Here is a 20,445-nt window from a genome sequence, read left to right as displayed (position 1 = left end):
CAAAGCAGCTTCATTATTATCCCATTAAAGAAGAAGTGAATGTGAGCTGCATTGAGAGATTTCATAATTTGCCGCATCACAAATGTGATATCTCAATTACAAACGCTAGTTTACAAGACCGACCGCTTCTGGCTCGTCCTTGTTTCCATGCGTGTTTGTACGACGGACTTGTGTACACACGCTCAGAAAATCCGACAACACACATTTGTCCGCAGAAAATTTTAAAACCTGCTAGCAAACATTTGTCCGCAGAAAATCCGACAACAATTGTCTGATGGAGCGTACACACGGTCGGATTTACCGCCAACAGCCTGTGATTGAACATTTCCCGTCGGAAAGTCAGATCGTGTGTACGTGGCTTAAGACCAAGCTGATATTTAATTACAATCCCCAATTTTTTTCCCCAGAATAATCATATATGTCAAATTATAAAAAAATACATTCAAACAAATCACATAGCAAATGTGCTAGTAAAAAATCTGTGTAACAAATATGTAAAAAATATAATATACACCAACAGCTCATTCTTTGCTTCTTTAAGTGCTCTATTTTTTAGTGACACCCCACTTGTGCTCCCCCTTAGGTATACTCTCACCTGTATGAAAGTGACCTCACAATTAAGTTTGGTCAGACATGCTTTTTAGTCTCATCTGGACTAAAGTATAGGATATCCTTATCTCCTTGTTCCTCCTCCTTTATGTCGCTGCCTCACATCATGATAATCTCCCCAACAATTGTGTATAAAAGAAATAATCATCAATAGCGCTTATATCATAAAAAACAAGTGATATTTATTCAAATCCAATATGATGACTACTCAAATTTTATGGGTGCTTGAATTGCACCACACATACACTGCTTAAAAACCCTTATTTCATACAGGTGAGAGTACACCTAAGGGGGAGCACGCGTGAGGTGTCACATCGGCAACAAAAATTAAGCACTTAAAGAAGCAAGGAATGAAAAAAAAATTAAAAAAAAAGAAGTAATGAGCTGTTGGTGTTTGGCAGCACGACAGTAAAAAATAGACTTTCTTCACCGGAATCACACTACCGACTGTGCTTATATATATATTTTTTATATTTTTTACATATTTTTTACACAGGTATTTACTGGCACATTTGTGGTTTGTTTCAATGTATTTTTTTGTAGTTTCACATATGTGATTATTCACATAAAGACATTTTGGGATTGTAATTAAATATCAGCTTTGTCTTAGATTAGATGAAATTAGATGTTCACATTTAGCATTTGGAATTAGTAGCGCGGCACATTGATTTCTTTCATATCACTAAGCACATTATATGGGAATGTGAGAAGTGCTTGTGGTTGTTACTGTAGAAATTGATGATATACAGTGCCTTGCAAAAGTATTCACCCCCCTTGGCTTTTTACCTATTTAGTTCAATGATTTTTTAATCTGAATTATATGTGATGGAACAGAACACAATAGTCTAAGTTGGTTAAGTAAATTAGAAAAATATATACATAAAACTATTTTTTCAGAAAAAAAAAAAGATAATTGGCATGTGCGTATGTATTCACCCCCTTTGTTATGAAGCCAATAAAAAGCTCTGGTGCAACCAATTACCTTCAGAAGTCACATAATTAGTGAAATGATGTCCACCTGTGTGCAATCTAAGTGTCACATGATCTGTCATTACATATACACACCTTTTTGAAAGGCCCCAGAGGCTGCAACACCTAAGCAAGAGGCACCACTAACCAAACACTGCCATGAAGACCAAGGAACTCTCCAAACAAGTAAGGGACAATGTTGTTGAGAAGTACAAGTCAGGGTTAGGTTACAAAAAATTATCTAAATCTTTGATGATCCCTAGGAGCACCATCAAATTTATCATAACTAAATGGAAAGAACATGACACAACAGCAAACCTGCCAAGAGACGGCCGCACACCAAAACTCATGGACTGGGCAAGGGGGGCATTAATCAGAGAGGCAGCACAGAGACCTAAGGTAACCCTGGAGGAGCTGTAGAGTTCCACAGCAGAGACTGGAGTATATGTACAGAGGATGACAATAAGCCGTATGCTCCATAGAGTTGGGCTTTATGGCAGAGTGGCCAGAAGAAAGCCTTTACTTTCAGCAAAAAGTGGTACGTTTTGAGTTTGCGAAAAGGCATGTGGGAGACTCCCAAAATGTATGGAGGAAGGTGCTCTGGTCTGATGAGACTAAAATTAAACTTTTTGGCCATCAAAGAAAACGCTATGTCTGGTGCAAACCCAACACATCACATCACCTAAAGAACACCATCCCCACAGTGAAACATGGTGGTGGCAGCATCATGCTGTGGGGATGTTTTTCAGCAGTCGGGACTGGGAAACTGGTCAGAGTTGAGGGAAAGATGGATGGTGCTAAATACAGGGATATTCTTGAGCAAAACCTGTACCATTCTGTGTGTGATTTGAGGCTAGGGCGGAGGTTCACCTTCCAGCGGGAAAATTGCCCTAAACCCACTGCTAAAGCAACACTTAAATGGTTTAAGGGGAAACATGTAAATGTGTTGGAATGGCCTAGTCAAAGCTTAGACCTCAATCCAATAGAAAATCTGTGGTCAGACTTAAAGATTGCTATTCACAAGACACAAACCATCCAACTTGAAGGAGCTGGAGCAAGGAGGAATGGGCAAAAATCTCAGTGGTAAGATGTGGCAAGCTCATAGAGACTTATCCAAAGTGACTTGGAGCTGTGATAGTCGCAAAAGGTGGCTCTACAAAGTATTGACTTTAGGGGGGGTGAATAGTTATGCACATTGACTTTTTCTGTTATTTTGTCCTATTTGTTGTTTGCTTCACAATAAAAAAAAAAAAAAAACATCTTCAAAGTTGTCAGCATGTTCTGTAAATTAAATGATGCAAATCCTCAAACAATCCATGTTAATTCCAGGTTGTGAGGCAACAAAACACGAAAAATGCCAAGGGGGGGTGAATACTTTTGCAAGGCACGGTAGGGTTGCTCACAAGTTTTCTGATTGACATAATACACTATCTGGCCTTTGAATTTAGGTCAGTTGGTTTAAAAGGGCCAATAATAGGGGGGGGGGGCTTGTTTATTGCCAGTCTCCTTGATATGAAAAGGGAGTGTAGTTACTGTGTAGTCTCTGGGCACCCTATTACACTCTTTTATTCTTATTTTTTTATTTTATTCTATGTGTATTCATATTTTTTATTTTCTGCTAGGTTAAAAAAATCTGTTTGGGGTTTAGTGTTTCAGGGCTTTTTTTTTGTGGGGAGGTATATTTTTTTTTTGCTATGGGCTTTGTTTTTATTTTGGGGTTCACAACACTCACTTGTTGCTGACACGGGCAAAGCTGCCCTTTGTTTGCAGCAAGTCACTAACTACTGTACTTGTGCGGTAAAATACTGTGTACCACAGAACCACATACTCCCCTCCTTCCCTCCCTTCATTGCCATAGCTGCCAGTAAATTTAGGCAATCCCCTTTATTTTAAAAAAATGTAGGCATGCCTAAAAGGAGAGGCAGGGGTTTCTGCGTGGTAGTAGGCATGATCTGCAGTACAAAGTGGTGGTTTAGCAGCATCATCTAGTGACATGGCGTGTCTGCCTTTTCTATCTCAGCTGGAGCTTGCACCGTTTGTACTGGAACTTTTGGCTTGCCCTGCACCAGTATGCTGTTTGAGAGGCCCTTCAGCTCAACAGGAGGTTTTGTAACAGAGTTTGCCTGTCCCCAGACAGTGTGAACCAGCTCACTTACATTAAAATGAACCAGTCTTGGATTACTAATTATTACAAAACCCCTGTTGCTGATACCACAGACTAAACTTTCTAAACCTCAGACCTCAGCTTTCTAATAATTGCCTCCAGGTGAATCGTGGTTCATGTTCCAGCATTCAAAAATATTTGTGGCTATTGTATCTCACATAAAGTAAAATATTCTATTTATTACAAGATAAAACCTGCCTCACCTTTTCCTCTTATATTACAACCTAACAATGCTCTTACATAGTATTCAGCCACTGTATGATCTCTGTGGCTATTATTTCTTAAATAATGCATTTTAACATTTACTTCAAGATAAAACCTACCTAGTCTCTCATCTTAAACTACGGCCTAATCAAGCTGCCTACATACTGTCCAGCATTGAACAATATTTGTGGCTACTGTCTCTCAAGTAATACAATCTAATTTGTTTTTTCAGGTCAAAACTGGTCTCATCTTTCCCTCTTATACTGCAGCCTAACTGAGTTGTTTAACCACTTCCTGCCCGGCCTATAGCAGAATGATGGCCGGGTGGTGGTTCTGTTATCCTGACTGAGCAACATATGACGTCCAGCAGGATAACATGCCGGGGGCGCGCATGTGGCGATTGGAGGTGCTGTGTGTCAGTCTGACACACTGCATCTCCGATCAGCTGTGACCAATCACAGCTGATCATCGCGTGAGCCAGGAAGTGCCGGTAAATGGCATTCCTCGGTTCGCACTTACAGGGAGAGCCGATTGGCGGCTCTCCCTGTCAGAGGGGGGGTCTCTGCTGATAATCGGCACATTGATTATCAGCACAGCACCATCAGATGTGCCACCACAGATGTCAATAAGTGCCATCAGCTGCCAGTCAGTGCCCCATCAGAAACGCAGTTCAGTGCCCATATCAGTGCCAATCGTTGCCCACCACAGTGCCAATCAGTGCCCATCTCAGTGCCCAGCAGTAACAGCTGTCAGTACCTCATCATCAGTGCTGCCCATTAGTGCCACCTGTCAGTGCCAATCAGAACTGCCTATCAGTGCCAATCAGTGCTGCCTGTCAGGGCCCATCAGTGCTGCATATCAGTGCCCACCAGTGCTGCATATCAGTGCCGCCTATTGGTGCCCATCAATGCTGCATATCAGTGCTCATCAATTCTACACATCAGTGCCTCCTCATCAGTGCCCATCAGTGCCACCTCATCAATGCCCGTCAGTGAAGAAGAAAACAAAATTTTTTTAGTTAGTTTAGCAAAAATTAAAAACCCCAGTGGTGATCAAATAACTGAGCTGTTTAAATACTTTCCAGCCACTAAACAATATTTGTGGCTATTTTTTTTCAGATAATATACTCTAATTTCTATTTCAAGATAAAAGCTGCCTAGGCTTAACGAAGATGACTGCATACTGTCCAGTGCTGAACAAAATTTGAGGCTACTGTTTCTCAAAAAAAAAACTTCAAAGATAAACCCTGCAGAGGTCCCTTTTTATTTGTAGTCTATTTATGTGCTTGTCAGTGTTAATTTCGACATCAAATTTTGATTTAGTTTTAGTAATAGTCTTTTGACTAAATGCCATTGTAGTTTTAGTTGTATTTTAGTCTTTTTGACTAAAATGCCATTTTAGTTTTAGTCATATTTTAGTCATCTGAATTGTTTTAGTTTTAGTCGTATTTTAATCGACTAAAATCTCCAGTACATTTTAGTCATCTAAAATCAAATGGGTTTAGATACATTTTAATGCATTATTTAAGCATTTCTTTAGAATTGTCAAACTCATCATATACTCCTGGAGTAAAAATCTAATAACATGTTATGTAATCTAAAATAATATTTACGGGATTAAGGCTCAAACATGCACTACAGACACAGATTTAGCCGTTGCAATATATAACGTCTTTATGAATAAAACCAAGTTTCATAAACAAACAAATATATTGCTTTTTGACAAGCAAAAGTACAAAAACCCAAAAAACTGTAAACTCTATTGGCTGTAATGCAATTGCACATATGCCTGAATATATTACCAATATTAAACTTTACTGTATTTACTTTTTCTTATTTTAGCAGCTTAGTGGATACCCCCTACATATTCTTATGTGGTAGTGTAGCGTTCATTTTGAAGTCATATTTCAATTTAGTTTTAGTCATAGTCTTTTGACTAAAATGCCATTTTAGTTTTAGTCGTTACATGGTTACATGGTTAGTAAGGTTGAATAAAGACACCAGTCCATCCTGAGTGAGCACCCACAATTGTCCCCATCCCCACACATTGCACCCCATCAATATGCCCATCCACTATATTATTATTTTTTATATATAATTAAGGTACCCATGTAGCACCATCAATCTACACAGTGTTCCACATACACCGGTCCCCATCCCCAAGGGGTCTGCAATCCAAAGGTCCCCAACTCACACCCATACACCAGGGCCAATTTTTTTTTTTTTTTGGACAGAAGCCAATAAACCTAACAGCATGTCTTTGGAGTGTGGGAGGAAACTGGAGTACCCGGAGGAAACCCACGCAGGCACAGGGAGAACATGCAAACTCCAGGCAGGTAGTGTTGTGGTTGGGATTCGAACCAGCGACCCTATTGCTGCAAGCACCACTGTGCTGCCCATCGTCGTATTTTAGTCATCTCATTTTTTTTAGTTTTAGTCTTCTTAAGTCGACTAAAATTGTATTAATTTAGTCGACGAAAATATTTTCATCGACTAAATTAACACTGGTGCTTGTTTACTGTCCTGGCGCTAGCCAATTTCTACCAAACATATATCTGAAGTCTATATATTGAATATTCTTATCTCTGCATTTCTGTCCTGCAGCTTTAAATCCAAAAAAAAAAAAAAAAGAATGCTAGAAAATGTATAATCCATGAAAAGCACAGTTAAAAAGCTGACGTTAAATTACCACAGCAGTAACTACAGCAATGAAAAGCAACTACTTGTGTGTATTTTATTGCTGGGATGAGCTGCATGTATTAGCAAACGCTCTGGCACTTCGACGTGCTTCTCAGGCTCCGGGGCAAAGATCCATCAACTGAATTCTCAGTCTGCTTTTGGATACTTGCAGGACTTAGAGGGAGGACTACACTGTTTAGCATAATGCACAACACTACAACAGCAGCGGTGGTAGGAAAGGATGTGACTGTTAACACCAGCCAGTGGATTTTGGCCTTAGAACCCAGAAGGTAAGTAAGCAGCCCTTGTGTGCTTTACCATACTGGATGTCGTTTATCACTCAATTGTATCCCTTGGTGGAATTATACTTTAACCTTCCTGGCGGTATGATTATTTCAGATTTTTGATGCTGAAAGCGGTACAATTATTTTGCATAGAAATTTGGCGTTTTATATTGTAGGCCTGTAATTCTTAGGAATAACTCACTTAAATCTGTCCAAACAAGAGTCTAGTAGACATCTCGGGTATGATAAAGTTTGAAAAATGAAATCATAAATTATAATATAATATATAATATATATATATATATATATATATATATATATATATATATATATATATATATATAAAACTATAAATAATTATAACAAATAATAATATAATAATAATAAAAATTATTCAATAATGTAATCAAATCAAAAACACTGAAATTTGCTCAGTTGCAGAATTGTCGCTGTCATTACTTTCAGTGTCTGATGATGGATTTCCCCACAAATCACTATCGCTCAATTCTGCAAGTGATTCTAATTTATTATCGCTGTTTTCTAGCTGGTCTAAAACCCCTTTTGATGTAAAGGGACGGTTTTGGTTGCTATGGACAATCTCCAGTTTCCAGGCAGAAAGAACAGTATTTATGATATAAAAAGGCATGCAGGACACTGGACAGACCACTAGGGACAAAAGGGAGGTGAAATAAATTGATACAGTAATGTAATCTGTAAGATTACAGTGTACTGTATGTATTGTGTGTTTAACTTTTTGAATTTGGCGCCATTCTCCGTCCCCGTGCGTCGCAAGGCTCGCAGGGAACGGAGCTCGGCTCCGTGATAGATCGAGCGGAGGACGGCTCGCTCACACTGTGGGGAGACATCGCAGAATCCAGGGGACAAGTTAAGTAAGCTGTACCTGGATTCTGCGATGCGATCCTGAGTGTGGCTCGGGGTTAACGCTTTTGGTACCGAAAATCCATCCCCGAGCCACACTCGGGAATACCGCCAGGGAGGTTAAAGTGTTACTAAACCCACAACAGTAAAATCAGTCTGTATATGCAGTACAGCATGCTTGATATGTTCACTGTGGAACCCAAGGGGTTAATCCTCTGCATTGTGCAAAAAGGTTGTTTGATCCTGTCTTCTCTGATCATCCCCTTTTTCTACAGTCCCCAATCCACCTTCTGATAGCACAGAGCCTAGGGGGAACTCTGCACATGCTCAGTTTGGTGTGTAATTCCAGAGGTTTTTTTTGTTTTTGTGGGAGGGTGTATGTGATCAGCACAGGGCCAATCAGCACTGTCCAGACAGAGGTCTGTCTATCTATCTATCTATCTATCTCTATCTATCTATCTCTATCTATCTCTATCTATCTATCTCTATCTATCTATCTATCTATCTATCTATATCTATCTATCTCTATCTATCTATCTATCTCTCTCTCTATCTATCTATCTATCTATCTATCTATCTATCTATCTATCTATCTATCTATCTATCTATCTATCTATCTATCTATCTATCTATCTATCTATCTATCTATCTATCTATCTATCTATCTATCTATCTATCTATCTATCTATCTATCTATCTATCTAGAGATATAGATCTATATATAAATAAAAAATGTGCCAGTGCCAACAACAGTAGGGTTAGTGGACCATCCATTATATATTAAGTAAGAACTATAGGAGGACGTTAACAGGGGATGTTGAGTCCTAAGGCTCAAAATACTTACTAAATACTTACCTGATCCAGACATGTGCATAAGAGCAGCAGCTCTCTCTCTTCTCACTGAACAGAGAGGCAGCAGCATGAGTGCCCCAATAACAAGTGGCTTGCTATGGGGGTACTCATCGAAGGGGGGGCAGGAGCATCTGCGGGGGACCTCTGAAGAGGAGGATCGGGGCTGCTCTGTGCAAAACCACTGATAAACCATATGATATGTTTGTTATTTTTTTTAAATATTTTATTTTCCTTTATTAGAATCACTCAAAAAAAAAAAAAAAGATCTGTGTATATAAGGCACACCTCTTCCTAGTTCTCATAGCACATTATAGAATTGGCTTTCTCTAAAAATAATTGCAGTATACATGTAAAGAGCTTTGGACAAAACAACGTACGCCACCATTCATGTGCCAAGTACAGCAGGATATCTGAATACAGCCCTGCTGATAGGTGACCTCCTAGATCTAGAACATCTTATTATTGCTCCCAAACCACACTATGAACATTAAACTTGTAGTTTTCAGCACTGATACATGAAAAAGGTGTATAAAACAACTTGTTTTATGTCTTTTTAAAGACTAAATGTCCTCAAAAATTCTGAATTAATAATCATTTTATATTCAAAAGAAATGCTTATTGGTCTATTGGTTTCCTTTTTCGGTTCCCAGTAAAAATAAGAAGATAGTGAAGACATTTAGATATGCAAAACTTTTCTGAGCTCCCCTTGACATCACACAGACGGGAGCTGTCACCAGGAATCATACCTCTTACCAGTCAAATTTGAAAATATTCTTTAAAAATACTTTTAGGTGTCAGATAGAGGTAGGAAAAACATCAATCACCTGGTAGCAACAGTTTATTTCAGGGAAAATCTCACTTTTCAAATGCTTTTTTTTTCCTGTGATAGGAGGAAAGGATGACTTTTATTTACCTAGGAGGTAAAACAGATCGTACGTAAAGAAGAACCCTGGGTGTAATAGTAATGAAGTGGTTTCCAACAGACTAAATGCAGTAAGTCTGATTTACTAAAGCTTTTGTATGCATGTCAGTGGCATCGATTTAGTGTAGGCAATCTGATTGAATCCTTACTGTATTTACTATGGGCCTACCATGCATGTGGAAACAGCCTACAGTGCCAAGTGATGAAATAAAGGAAATATGGTTTGGCATGGAACATATGTTACAGCATCTGAACATACGCCAGCTATGATGTTGCATGTCTAAAATAAAAATTGATTTCTTCTAATGTTTTGGTTCTATTTAACTGCTGTTAGGGATTTTAAATGCACATCTCATGTAGGAAAAGAAACAAATGAAGTGAGTTTGAATATCATTAACCACATGTCGACCGCCGCACGCCGATGTACGTCCTAAGTTTGGCGGCGGATATCGTTGTTATGGCAGCAGCTAGCTGCCATAACCCCGGTATCCCCCGTTTTCGTGCGGCGGTCGGCTTTCAGATAAAAGTGGTCTCTGCGGCAGATTCGCCGCAAGATCACTTTTATCGTTGGCGGGAGACTCCACCCCCTCTCGCCACGATCCGGTGCCCTCCTCTGCTTACTGTAGGCGTCGGTAGCGGCGGAGGCGATCGCGTCTGTCCCCTTGTTGTGCCTGGAGACGAGTAAGGGGATGATGGAGCTCACTCATCTCCATGACAGTGCAGGGTGGAAGCGACGTCAAAATGTCTTAAATGCACATTTTTTTCAATGCCATTTTTTTTTTTTTTATTGCATTTTAGTGTAAATATGAGATCTGAGGTCTTTTTGACCCCAGATCTCATATTTAAGAGCTCCTGTCATGCTTTTTTCTATTACAAGGTATGTTTACATTCCTTGTAATAGGAATAAAAGTGACACAATTTTTTTTTTTAAACAGTGTAAAAATAAATAAAATCATGTAAAATAAATAAGAAAAATACCGCCCGTCCCGACGAGCTCGCACGCAGAAGCGAACGCATACGTGAATAGCGCCCGCATATGAAAACAGTGGTCAAACTACACATGTGAGGTATCGCCGCAATCGTTAGAGCAAGAGCAATAATTCTAGCCTAATGCCGCGTACACACGGTCGGACTTTACGGCAGACTTTGCCCGGCGGACTTTTCAACGTACTTTACGACAGACTTTCTGAATGAACGGACTTGCCTACAATCAATCCACCGAAGTCTGTCGAATTCATACGTAATGACGTACGACCGGACTAAAACAAGGAAGTTCATAGCCAGTAGCCAATAGCTGCCCTAGCGTGGCTTTTTGTCCGTCGAACTAGCATACAGACGAGCGGACTTTTCGACCGGACTCGATTTCGAGGGATTAATTTAAAACATGTTTCAAATCTAAGTTCGTCCAACTTTTGAGAAAACAAAGTCCGCTGGAGCCCACACACGATCGAATTGTCTGACGAAATCCAGTCCACCGGGCAAAGTCTGCCGTAAAGTCCGCTCGTGTGTATGCGGCATTAGACTTCCTCTGTAACGCAAAACATGCAACCTGTAGAATTTTTTAAACGTCGCCTATGGAGATTTTTCAGGTAAAAGTTTGACGCCATTCTACGAGCGGGTGCAATTTTGAAGCATGACATGTTGAGTATCCATTTACTCGGCGTAACATTATCTTTCACAATATAAAAAAAAATTGGGCTAACTTTATTGTTGTCTTATTTTTTTTATTCCAAAAAGTGAATTTTTTCCAAAAAAAGCACGCTTGTAAGACCGCTGTGCAAATACCGTGCGAAAAAAAGCCTTTTTATTCTCTAGGGTGTTAGAAAAAAAACAATATATAATGTTTGGGGGTTCTAAGTAATTTTCTAGCAAAAAAACCTGTTTTAAACATGTAAACACCTAACTTCCAAAACGAGGCTGGTCCTTAAGTGGTTAAAAACAACTGTAAAAAAATAAAATAAAACAAAAAAAAAAAGTTTAACTGCTTGCCGACAAGTCGCCGTCATTATACTGCAGCAGGCTGGCACGGCTGCGCAAACTGCTGTAGGTGTACGTCAGCCACTTTAAGAGCTATAGGGGGAGCGACGCTGGCACCAATGCGCGTGGCCGGCAACCCGTGGTTGCTCCTCAGAGAGCCAGAACGGAAATCTGTCAATGTAAACAGACAGATCCCCTTTCTGACAGGGAAGTACAGAGTGATTGTCTGTTCCTAGTGATCGGGAAAAGTGATCTCTCTCTACTCCCAGTCAATCCCCTCCCCCCACAGTTAGAAACACCTCCCTAGGGAACACTTAACCCCTTGATTGCCCCCTAGTGTTAACCCCTTCCCTGCCAGTGCCATTTATACAGTAATCAGTGGCTATTTATAGTTCTGATCGCTGTATAAATGTCACTGGTCCCAAAAAAGTGTCAGAAGTGTCCGATCTGTCCACCGCAATGTCACAGTCCTGCTAAAAATCACTGATCACCACCATTACTAGTAAAAAAAAATTGAATAATAAAAATGCCATAAATATATCGCCTGCTTTGTAGATGCTATAACTTTTCCGCAAACCAATTAATATACACTTATTGCGAATTTTTTTTTATCAAAAATATGTAGGAGAATACACAATGGCCTAAACTGATGAAGACTTTTTCATTTGTATATTTATTATAGCAAAAAGTAAAAAATATTTTTGGTTTATAGCACAAAAAAATAAAAGCTGCAGAGGTGATCAAATACCACCAAAAGAAAGCTGTTTGTGGGGAAAAAAGGACATACATTTTGTTTCTGTACAACATCGCATGACCACGCAATTTTCAGTTAAAGCGACGCAGTGCCGTATCGCAAAAAATGGCCTGGTCATTAAAGGGATAAATCCATCACAGGGTTCATGCAGAGATCTCCAGCAAAATAGGAAAGAAAGCATACAGCAGGCTAAAAGCCTGTCCTCCCGCAACCAGCAGATTTGATTGAATAAAGGAAGGAATAAATCACACTTGCAATTCTCACTAAGTATATCCAAATATCCAAGGACAACACACTAGCATCAGGCAATATTTACAAAGAACTTTTAGCTCCAAACTGACAGATACTGGCTTACTCTTGTTGACAACGCATTTTTCATCTTCAGAGCCGGTCTCCCTCCCTGCTGATCCCAGCATCCCTGGATACAGTTAAGTTCCCGCTTTAAATGCAGGCAAAATGCACATCCTATTTTTCAAAACGCACTGCACTGCAGGGCTCAGATGGGAACAGACACTATCTTTATTATAGGGAAGTTGGATATATGGTTTAGAAGGTTGCAAAACATGCATTAAAATGCAACATTGTAAATGTGCCCTAAGTAAACCAGAAGCTGCTGGTTGTATTGGATCCTCTGTTCTTGTCTCAACCTCTCTAAAGGCCTCAGCCCCTCTGACACTCCAGGATATAAGTACTCAAACAAGTGGCAGCTCACATGCTTTGCGACACTGAGTGGTCAAACCTTAAAATTAGACACAAAATAGTTGTGCAAGGTCACTGAGTATATTGGCAATTACGAAAAAAAAAAAGAAATAATTTCAAGCTCAATGGTGGTGTGAAGTACCCAATTTAGGTACAACTGATTACACAATAGACATGTAGGTATAAAATTTCAGACTTTCCTGGGTCAGCATAAACAATAACTTCCCCACCTAATAGTATGTCAACAGGCGTCCTTAAGTTAGTACTAACGATATTAGAGACTATGCTGCTGTTGCACACTGGTGGCAGAAAAGTTAGGCCTAGGTCTCCCTTGAGCTTTACATTTTTAAATACATCCAGAAATTCAATACCTGAATAAGAAAAGTAACCAATGCACAGTTCTTCAAAAGTAATCCTTCTGCCGGCTGACTTAGGGCCCTTAGGTAATGTTGGTGCACTAGAAGGCATTTGTTAGAGCTGCATAGATGCTGTAAGATGGATAACTATGGGTTACAGTTCAGTGTGCAGTGCAACAGATTGGGCCGACTGAAGAGCTATAGTTAGGATCTGCTAATAGCACTGAAAGTATTTAACAGGGTAGAGGGGTGGATAAAAGTTAATCCTGGTGGGTCAGAGATCCTCTCACCAAATCCCTGGATTGTAGCAGCAGTCTGTAGAAATGGAGAAGCCCTCCTGATGGCAATGAGTGCTGACCTCCTCACAGGAACCTGGCATGCAGCATGGCTGGACTGGCCCAGAGTGCAGAAGTGCTGGTATCCCTTGATATATGGTGAAGCCGGATTGATATGCTGTGCTGTCTGTGCTGGTCCTATGGTGGCAACCTTCCAGACTATGTAGCCATAACAGAAGGATGGACAGAGTGCGCAGACTCACCAATGTTCACTTGCAGAGTAGCTGTGTAGTACTGTTGTGACACGCAGGCTCAGCAGCTGTGCGAAGCACCAGGGCCTCTTAATCTTCTTCCCCAAAGCTTTCCTTGGAGCAGCTACACCAACCTGCATTTGGCGCCAACAGCCTCGGCTACTTCCCAGGCTTTTCAATATAAACCTCTCTTAGAACTCCTACTGCTCCCAGGGTTTATTGGGGCTTGTAGCTCATAAGCTCAATTATTATACTCACACTGTTATGGCCCAGACTACATTTCCCAACATTCCCAGTGCTCTGAAGTGTGATCCAGGAGATTAACTTGCTCAACATCTCTCCCCTGTGGTTGAAAAAAGGGAATGGTTCCACTAAGTGACTTATATACAGAGAAGCAACTAAAGATATACTGTACCAAAGTACCTGGCTACACACTGGCTACATGAGTATATCGGACAAAATTTGTTTCTATTTTTAATACATGCACATTTTTGCCTTGAATTCATATGATCCCATGCTGAACAATCTCTGATGTAGGATCTCTGTGCCAAACCCAACTCTTCCAAACCAAGGTCCTTCATCAGCTCAGAATAAAATACTTAATACTTAAATAAAATTTACGTTAGCTGTTACTATATATGAGTACTACTTGTTTTAAAATAGCTACTTGTTTTGCTCCCCTATCCCTTTTTAGCTGTAGAATTCTGCCTTTTTATGTGGGCATTTTGAAAACAAAAGCTTAAGAATTCCCCAGGTGGTGAATCAGTAAGTATATATGTTTTCATAGCTCTGCCATTGACAATGCTTTTGCAATTTATTTTGTTCTCCTTGCCTTCTTAAGTGGGTCTGTTTGAAACACGCTGACACATTCCTCGGTTACTCAATGACTTGTCGGCTGACAAATAGATGTAAAGTTTATTTTTATACATTTCACTCCTGTACAGAAGCTTACATTTTGATGGATGAAATGTCAAAAATAACTAGAAATCCCCTCCCACCCCTAAATTGCCATTTTTGCTGTGACTTGGAATTGGCAGCCTATGTGATCTTGTGAGCCTATTAGGGTTTTTCTATAGTTGAATGTATTGTTTAATGAAAATTCCAAACATATGTGATATATATCACCATCTAAACCATACCTGTTACTTACAAATTGTTTCTTTTGTATAAAATCTTTAAAAAAAACTTGACATTACTGTAAGGTTCTTCTAGTAAGCAGGGGCCAATTTCCAAGTCCCAGGGTGGTGTCTCAACAAAATAAGGGTATTTTCTAAATACACTATATTACCAAAAGTATTGGAACACCTGCCTTTCACGTTCGTGAACATTACTGGCATCCCAGTCTTAATCCGTAGGGTTCAATATTGAGTAGGCCCACCCTCTGCAGCTATTACAGCTTTAACTATTCCGGGAAGACTGTCCACAAGGTTTAGGAGTGTGTCTATGGCATCGTTTGACCATTCTTCCAAAGGGACATTTGTGAGGTCAGGCACTGATGTGGACCTGAAGAGAAGACCTGGCTTGCAGTCTCTGCTCTAATTCATCCCAAAGGTATTCTATTGGGTTGATGTCAGGACTCTGTGCAGGCCAGTCAAGTTCCTCCACCCCAAACTCACTCATCCATGTCTTTATGGACCTTGCTTTGTGCACTGGTGCACAGTCATGTTGGAACAGGAAGGGGCCATCCCCAAACTGTTCCCACAAAGTTGGGAGCATGAAATTGTCCAAAATGTCTTGGTATGCTGACGCCTAAACAGTTCCCTTCAATGGAACTAAGGGGCCAAGCCCAACCCCTGAAAAACAACCCCACACCATAATCCCCCCTCCACCAAATGATTTGGACCAGTGCACAAAGCAAGGTCCATAAAGACATGAATGAGTGAGTTTGGGGTGGAGGAACTTGACTGGCCTGCACAGAGGACTGCGTCATCTCAGAACTCAGAAAGTTCTCCCAGGGAATTCTGGGATTTGTATGCTGCTGGAGGAAATCTTCAAGTACTTTTGGTGAAACTGGATAACATTACCCAAATACTTCTATGAAAGGAGGGGTCATTTAAAAGGGAAAAGCACGCACACAGGAAGGGGAGAAAAGGGGAAGTGCTGGAGAGGACTGGAGGTGAGAGTGAGAAAGGAGGCTGACCGGCTACTGCTGGGAGGACATAGAGAAACCTAGAAGGTGAAGTGAAAACACCACTGTGTGAAGGAAGTGGGAGCGCTGTGTCACCCGTGTGCTGACCCACAGGAGAGCCCTTGCCGCGCATAGAGCTAAGGAGACAAACACTAGGCCAGAGCCTGCAGAGGACACTCAGACCCATTATTCTGAAGACTGCTGACCAACAGAAATGGGTGAGAACGAACCAAATATCTTTGCTGAACTGTCTGCCTGTTCACCCACACATTACATAACTCAGAGTCCAGAGAAGTATCCCCCCCTCATACAGACTGTTTCCTGCTAGGAGTCTATACTGTTGGACACAAAAGACATATGGGGAATGTAGAGAGAGGATGTCGGTGCACAATCCCATTATAAGCAAGGTTATTACCACCTGGGATACAATAAGTCAGAGACTCCAGTACTTCTGATAGATAGGAGCCAGATTATCGTCACCAGTACTTATTGCTAAAGAATGGTTAGTTCCATGTTACCAATTTCTGCACTCAGATTGGATTACAAAATAGCTGCTATACTTAAAGTAGGAGACTTTATTGCAAGTCAAAAAAGGAACAAATAAGAGAGGGCGCACCAGCCTTTTGCATTATCCTTAGATTTATTAAAAAACAAATTAAAAATTACTCACAAGCATGTGAAATAAAACCATAATATAGAAACCTTTAAAGGATGGCAATCGGTCTAATACCCACAGTCTCCAGATGACGAAAGAGAGGACGTAAAAACCACCGCAGGCTGACGCGTTTCGAAGGATAACCTTCCTCCTCAGAGCCTAGCAGTGCTACCTCCTTCAGCTTTCTAAATATATGTTTGTGATAGGACACATCCCAGAGAGGCCCAGGTGCCCCACCCACTATTGTGGGCAGTCCACTAGAGGGGCAGGGCCAAAATGACAGCCAGAGAATAGCACTACTAATTCCTCCCTTGTAATACAGATCATATTGTCATATTGTAGTCACACTTATAGCTCAACGTCAAGATTGTCCCCGTAGCTTATGCAGGAATCAGTCAGGTGAAATACAGAGTAGAGACCACAACTATGCCCTATACCCGTTTGAACACATACCACAGTATAACATAATACCTGCAGGAGTCTGTATCCCATCGCATCGTTACCCCAGTTCCTGTCCAAATTCACCACCACTGTGCATGTGTTATTATCGCCCTAATGGCATCTCTATATCATGTCCCTGTGGCCAAACTGGTGTCTGCATACCGTGCTATTTGCATAGTTGTGGTCTCTACTCAGTCTACCTGACTGATTCCTGCATAGGCTACGGGGACAATCTTGACCCCTTGGCCCTTGAACTTGACCCAGTAGGGACGCGCTGTCTCTCTGCCTGGGGTTCTTGGCTCTTGATAGCAGCCATTGGCTCCCACTGCTGTCAATCAAATCCAATGACGTGGGCGCCGGGGGGCGGGGCCGAGTTATACATTCGGCAGCTATTTTTTGTATCTAAACAATGGACCCAAACCTCTTTGTTCTACACATATTTACTTCCCATGTTTAAATATGCAATGAGGGTGGTCAGCCCATCGTCAATACTTAACTTTCCTGAAGGTCATGTACATACAAGTTAAGTCTCCCACTCAAAATAGTCGGTGCCAAAGATTTGCATTAAAGAGGGCTGACCTATGCAAAGTATAGGGATTGGAGATGAAGCCAATCCTTTACCAGGAATAGGGAAGCCCACCAATCAGAGCCACACCATGCCAACTAATGAGGCATCAGCCTGTAATGATATACACAGACTAGATGGGAGGGAAGCACACACTCTCTGGTAGAGCGGTCACCCGAATGGAACCTTTGTGGGTCATAGCCTGGTAACTATGTCTGCCTTGTACTTGTAACTAAATATGTTTGTCTTATGTCTTTTCTGTCCTACTGTTTGTATATTAATGTTTTAAGGAATATACTCTGTATGCCTTCAGGTAATCCGTGATTTTTACCCTTTCCCTCTACAAATAGATAGATTGTGTGTATTAGTCTAGACCTCTTTACTATTTACCAATGCATTTTTTGTTATTGTGTTAAAGCTTTCACTCATGGTCAAAGAACTCTCATTTAACCCAAATCATATCTGAGAGATATTAAATCCCAAATATAGTAAACGGATAACGCACTTTTCCAAATTCAGCCACAGTGACCCCTGTGGTAGGATGACTCTTGCACAACATAACTGAACCAGAACTTGCAGCAGACTTGTGGGATGTTTGCAAAGAAAGCTGATGCTGCAATTGTGCAATAAACTTGTGAAGCCTGGCAAGTCTAGCAATAGCTTACCAGGTCATTTTCAGACTTGCAGCTCAATTGCTTGCTATCTGGGTATAGAGAATATGAAAGGGGATGGATTCTGTAGTCCTATCTTTATTCTGTTTTCCTGATATAGAAGGGAGAGTAGGCACTGTTGTCCTGGGATTGGAAATGTGTTACTGGCACAATCAGCAGGGGAAGATAAAAGGAAAAAGTTAAAATAAATGAAGCAAATGTAAACACTACGCCTAAAGCTGCTATATATTATTTTTGGGGGGCTTAGATTTGCTTTAAATATGGCATTTATTTTAGTAATCAAGAAAGGTATATATTTGAAGTATCACATAAATCTACAATGTCCCGGGGAAAAATAAATTGCTTATTAAATACAAATGCGACTGGCCCTCTTGAAGGTCTTTTCCCTTCCCACTGTTCCACCATTATTCTCAGTTGTGTATTTAAGAATTATCAGTGTGAATATCATCCCCATTGTGGATTGCAAATATTCTCTCTAGACGCTAAACTTCACTGTGTCTTTCCAAAGCCATATATGACAGCCTCCCAGCGTGATACATCTTCTGAACTCCATTCTCCTATAACACCTATTACAGTTACTAAAAAATAATGAAAATCCATTCTGTTACTGGGCTACAGTGGGTAATAGATGGATTATGACTCTGAAACTCTCCAGCTATTAAACCTGAAGGAAAGGATGGGAGTGCTAGTGGATTATAACCAATATGAGCGGTTTCAATCAAATGGACAGGAACCCTGGAATAGTTAACCAACCAGCTTAAATAGCTTGTCTGTTCGCCATTATAACTGTCCAGGCACGGTGCCATAAACCAGATTATACTCAGCTGCCTAAAAAGACATAACTTTCTTCAAAGCCTTTTACAGTGTCATTATTTTAACTGCCCACTCCATGGAACATGTTTTCTAGCAAGACCGCAGGGCGCAATCTGTAATGCCATCTTGTTTGCGCTCTTTGCAATTGTACCCAGTAACATGTGCTGACCATAGCCACAGGGAAGGAACAGCTAAAACCTAACTCTGCATGTCAAATTAAAGTTAAACTCCTAGCAGACAGTAAACCAATGAATAATAACTTAAAACTTTCCAGAAATAGAGAACACACTTGGCTGCATTTCAAGTTTAGGTATGGATATGTTTGCATAGTTACAACATACATAATTCTAGCTTGGACCAATGTAAATATGCAGGTACCATAGTACCATACCTGGCCAATCCCGGTGGAAGCTGGAAATCACTATTGTACCCATTGCTAGCTTTCAGGTTTCATGCCAAGTGGCTGCCTTGCTGCTAGATGAACACAGGAGGTGGATCCCTTGATACGAGTGTAAGCAGGTGGGTACTGAGGTATTACAGTGTTGGTTGTGGTCAGTATTCCTGGAGCTAAGTATATTTTCTTCTGTGTTAATTGTACTACTTAGTTAGTGCTACCCAGAAGAAGTGGTGCTTCCTGAGAAGCTAGGGTTAACTCTGCTAGCCAGACTTCCCCAGGTTCATCTGCAGAGCTCTGTACCCTACTGGAAAAACATACAGTATAAAAAGAGATCAGCTTGTGTGAGTGAGAGCTCCACAATGGGAATGGAGAAGAAGTGCATGCATTATGTGACGCCGTATTGAGCACCTGGCCACCCTTTTTGGGGTACCCAGTCGGGGTACAGAAAGATGAATATGAACTCTTATGAAAGGACATTTCGTATCTAGAAGATATGATTTGGACAGCCTAAGTTAGGATAAACTAGAGCTATATATGGAAGGATCTTTTAAAAATTATACTATGTTAGATTTGTAATTTGCAAAACGTCCAAGTAAAAGTTCTTGAAGTTACCAAATGCCTGATCTGAAGTTCCTACAAAGGGATGCATGTATGGAGTGTATCAAAAGAACATTGCTTGTACTTAAAAGAGGGGTGGAGAGATGAAGAGAAATGGCCACCATGAAGGGTTAATTGTGCAGGGAAGTTGGTGGGAGATGCAGCCGTATGGCTTTTGTCATGAGTGACCAGTTGCGTGGTGTGGTATGTTAAAGCAGCCAGCGAACAGGATGTAGTGCCTTGGCATGGGAGAAAGTACCCTGGTAGTGAGGGAGTTGGTGAGCTTGACCCCCTCCCTAGCGATT

General features: G+C 40.7%; 1 protein-coding gene and 1 long non-coding RNA gene across 4 annotated transcripts in view; one reads left to right on the top strand and one right to left on the bottom strand.

The window, feature by feature from the left end:
- The window catches only part of AGBL4 (AGBL carboxypeptidase 4), a 3,151,866-nt gene that overhangs the window by 347,372 nt on the left and 2,784,049 nt on the right, over nt 1-20,445 (bottom strand). The gene's annotated exons all lie outside the window — the stretch shown is intronic.
- The window catches only part of LOC141102569 (uncharacterized), a 47,483-nt gene continuing 33,371 nt past the window's right edge, over nt 6,334-20,445 (top strand). The window contains exons 1-2 of the long non-coding RNA XR_012235153.1: nt 6,334-6,914; nt 9,529-9,632. This is a non-coding gene — a long non-coding RNA (uncharacterized lncRNA). The remainder of the gene's footprint in view (nt 6,915-9,528; nt 9,633-20,445) is intronic.

This window comes from Aquarana catesbeiana, linkage group LG07, assembly GCF_042186555.1.
Source record: "Aquarana catesbeiana isolate 2022-GZ linkage group LG07, ASM4218655v1, whole genome shotgun sequence".
Taxonomy (NCBI): Eukaryota; Metazoa; Chordata; class Amphibia; order Anura; family Ranidae; genus Aquarana; species Aquarana catesbeiana.
Note: the sequence above shows the minus strand (reverse complement) of the source record. Positions and strands in the feature narration are given on the sequence as shown.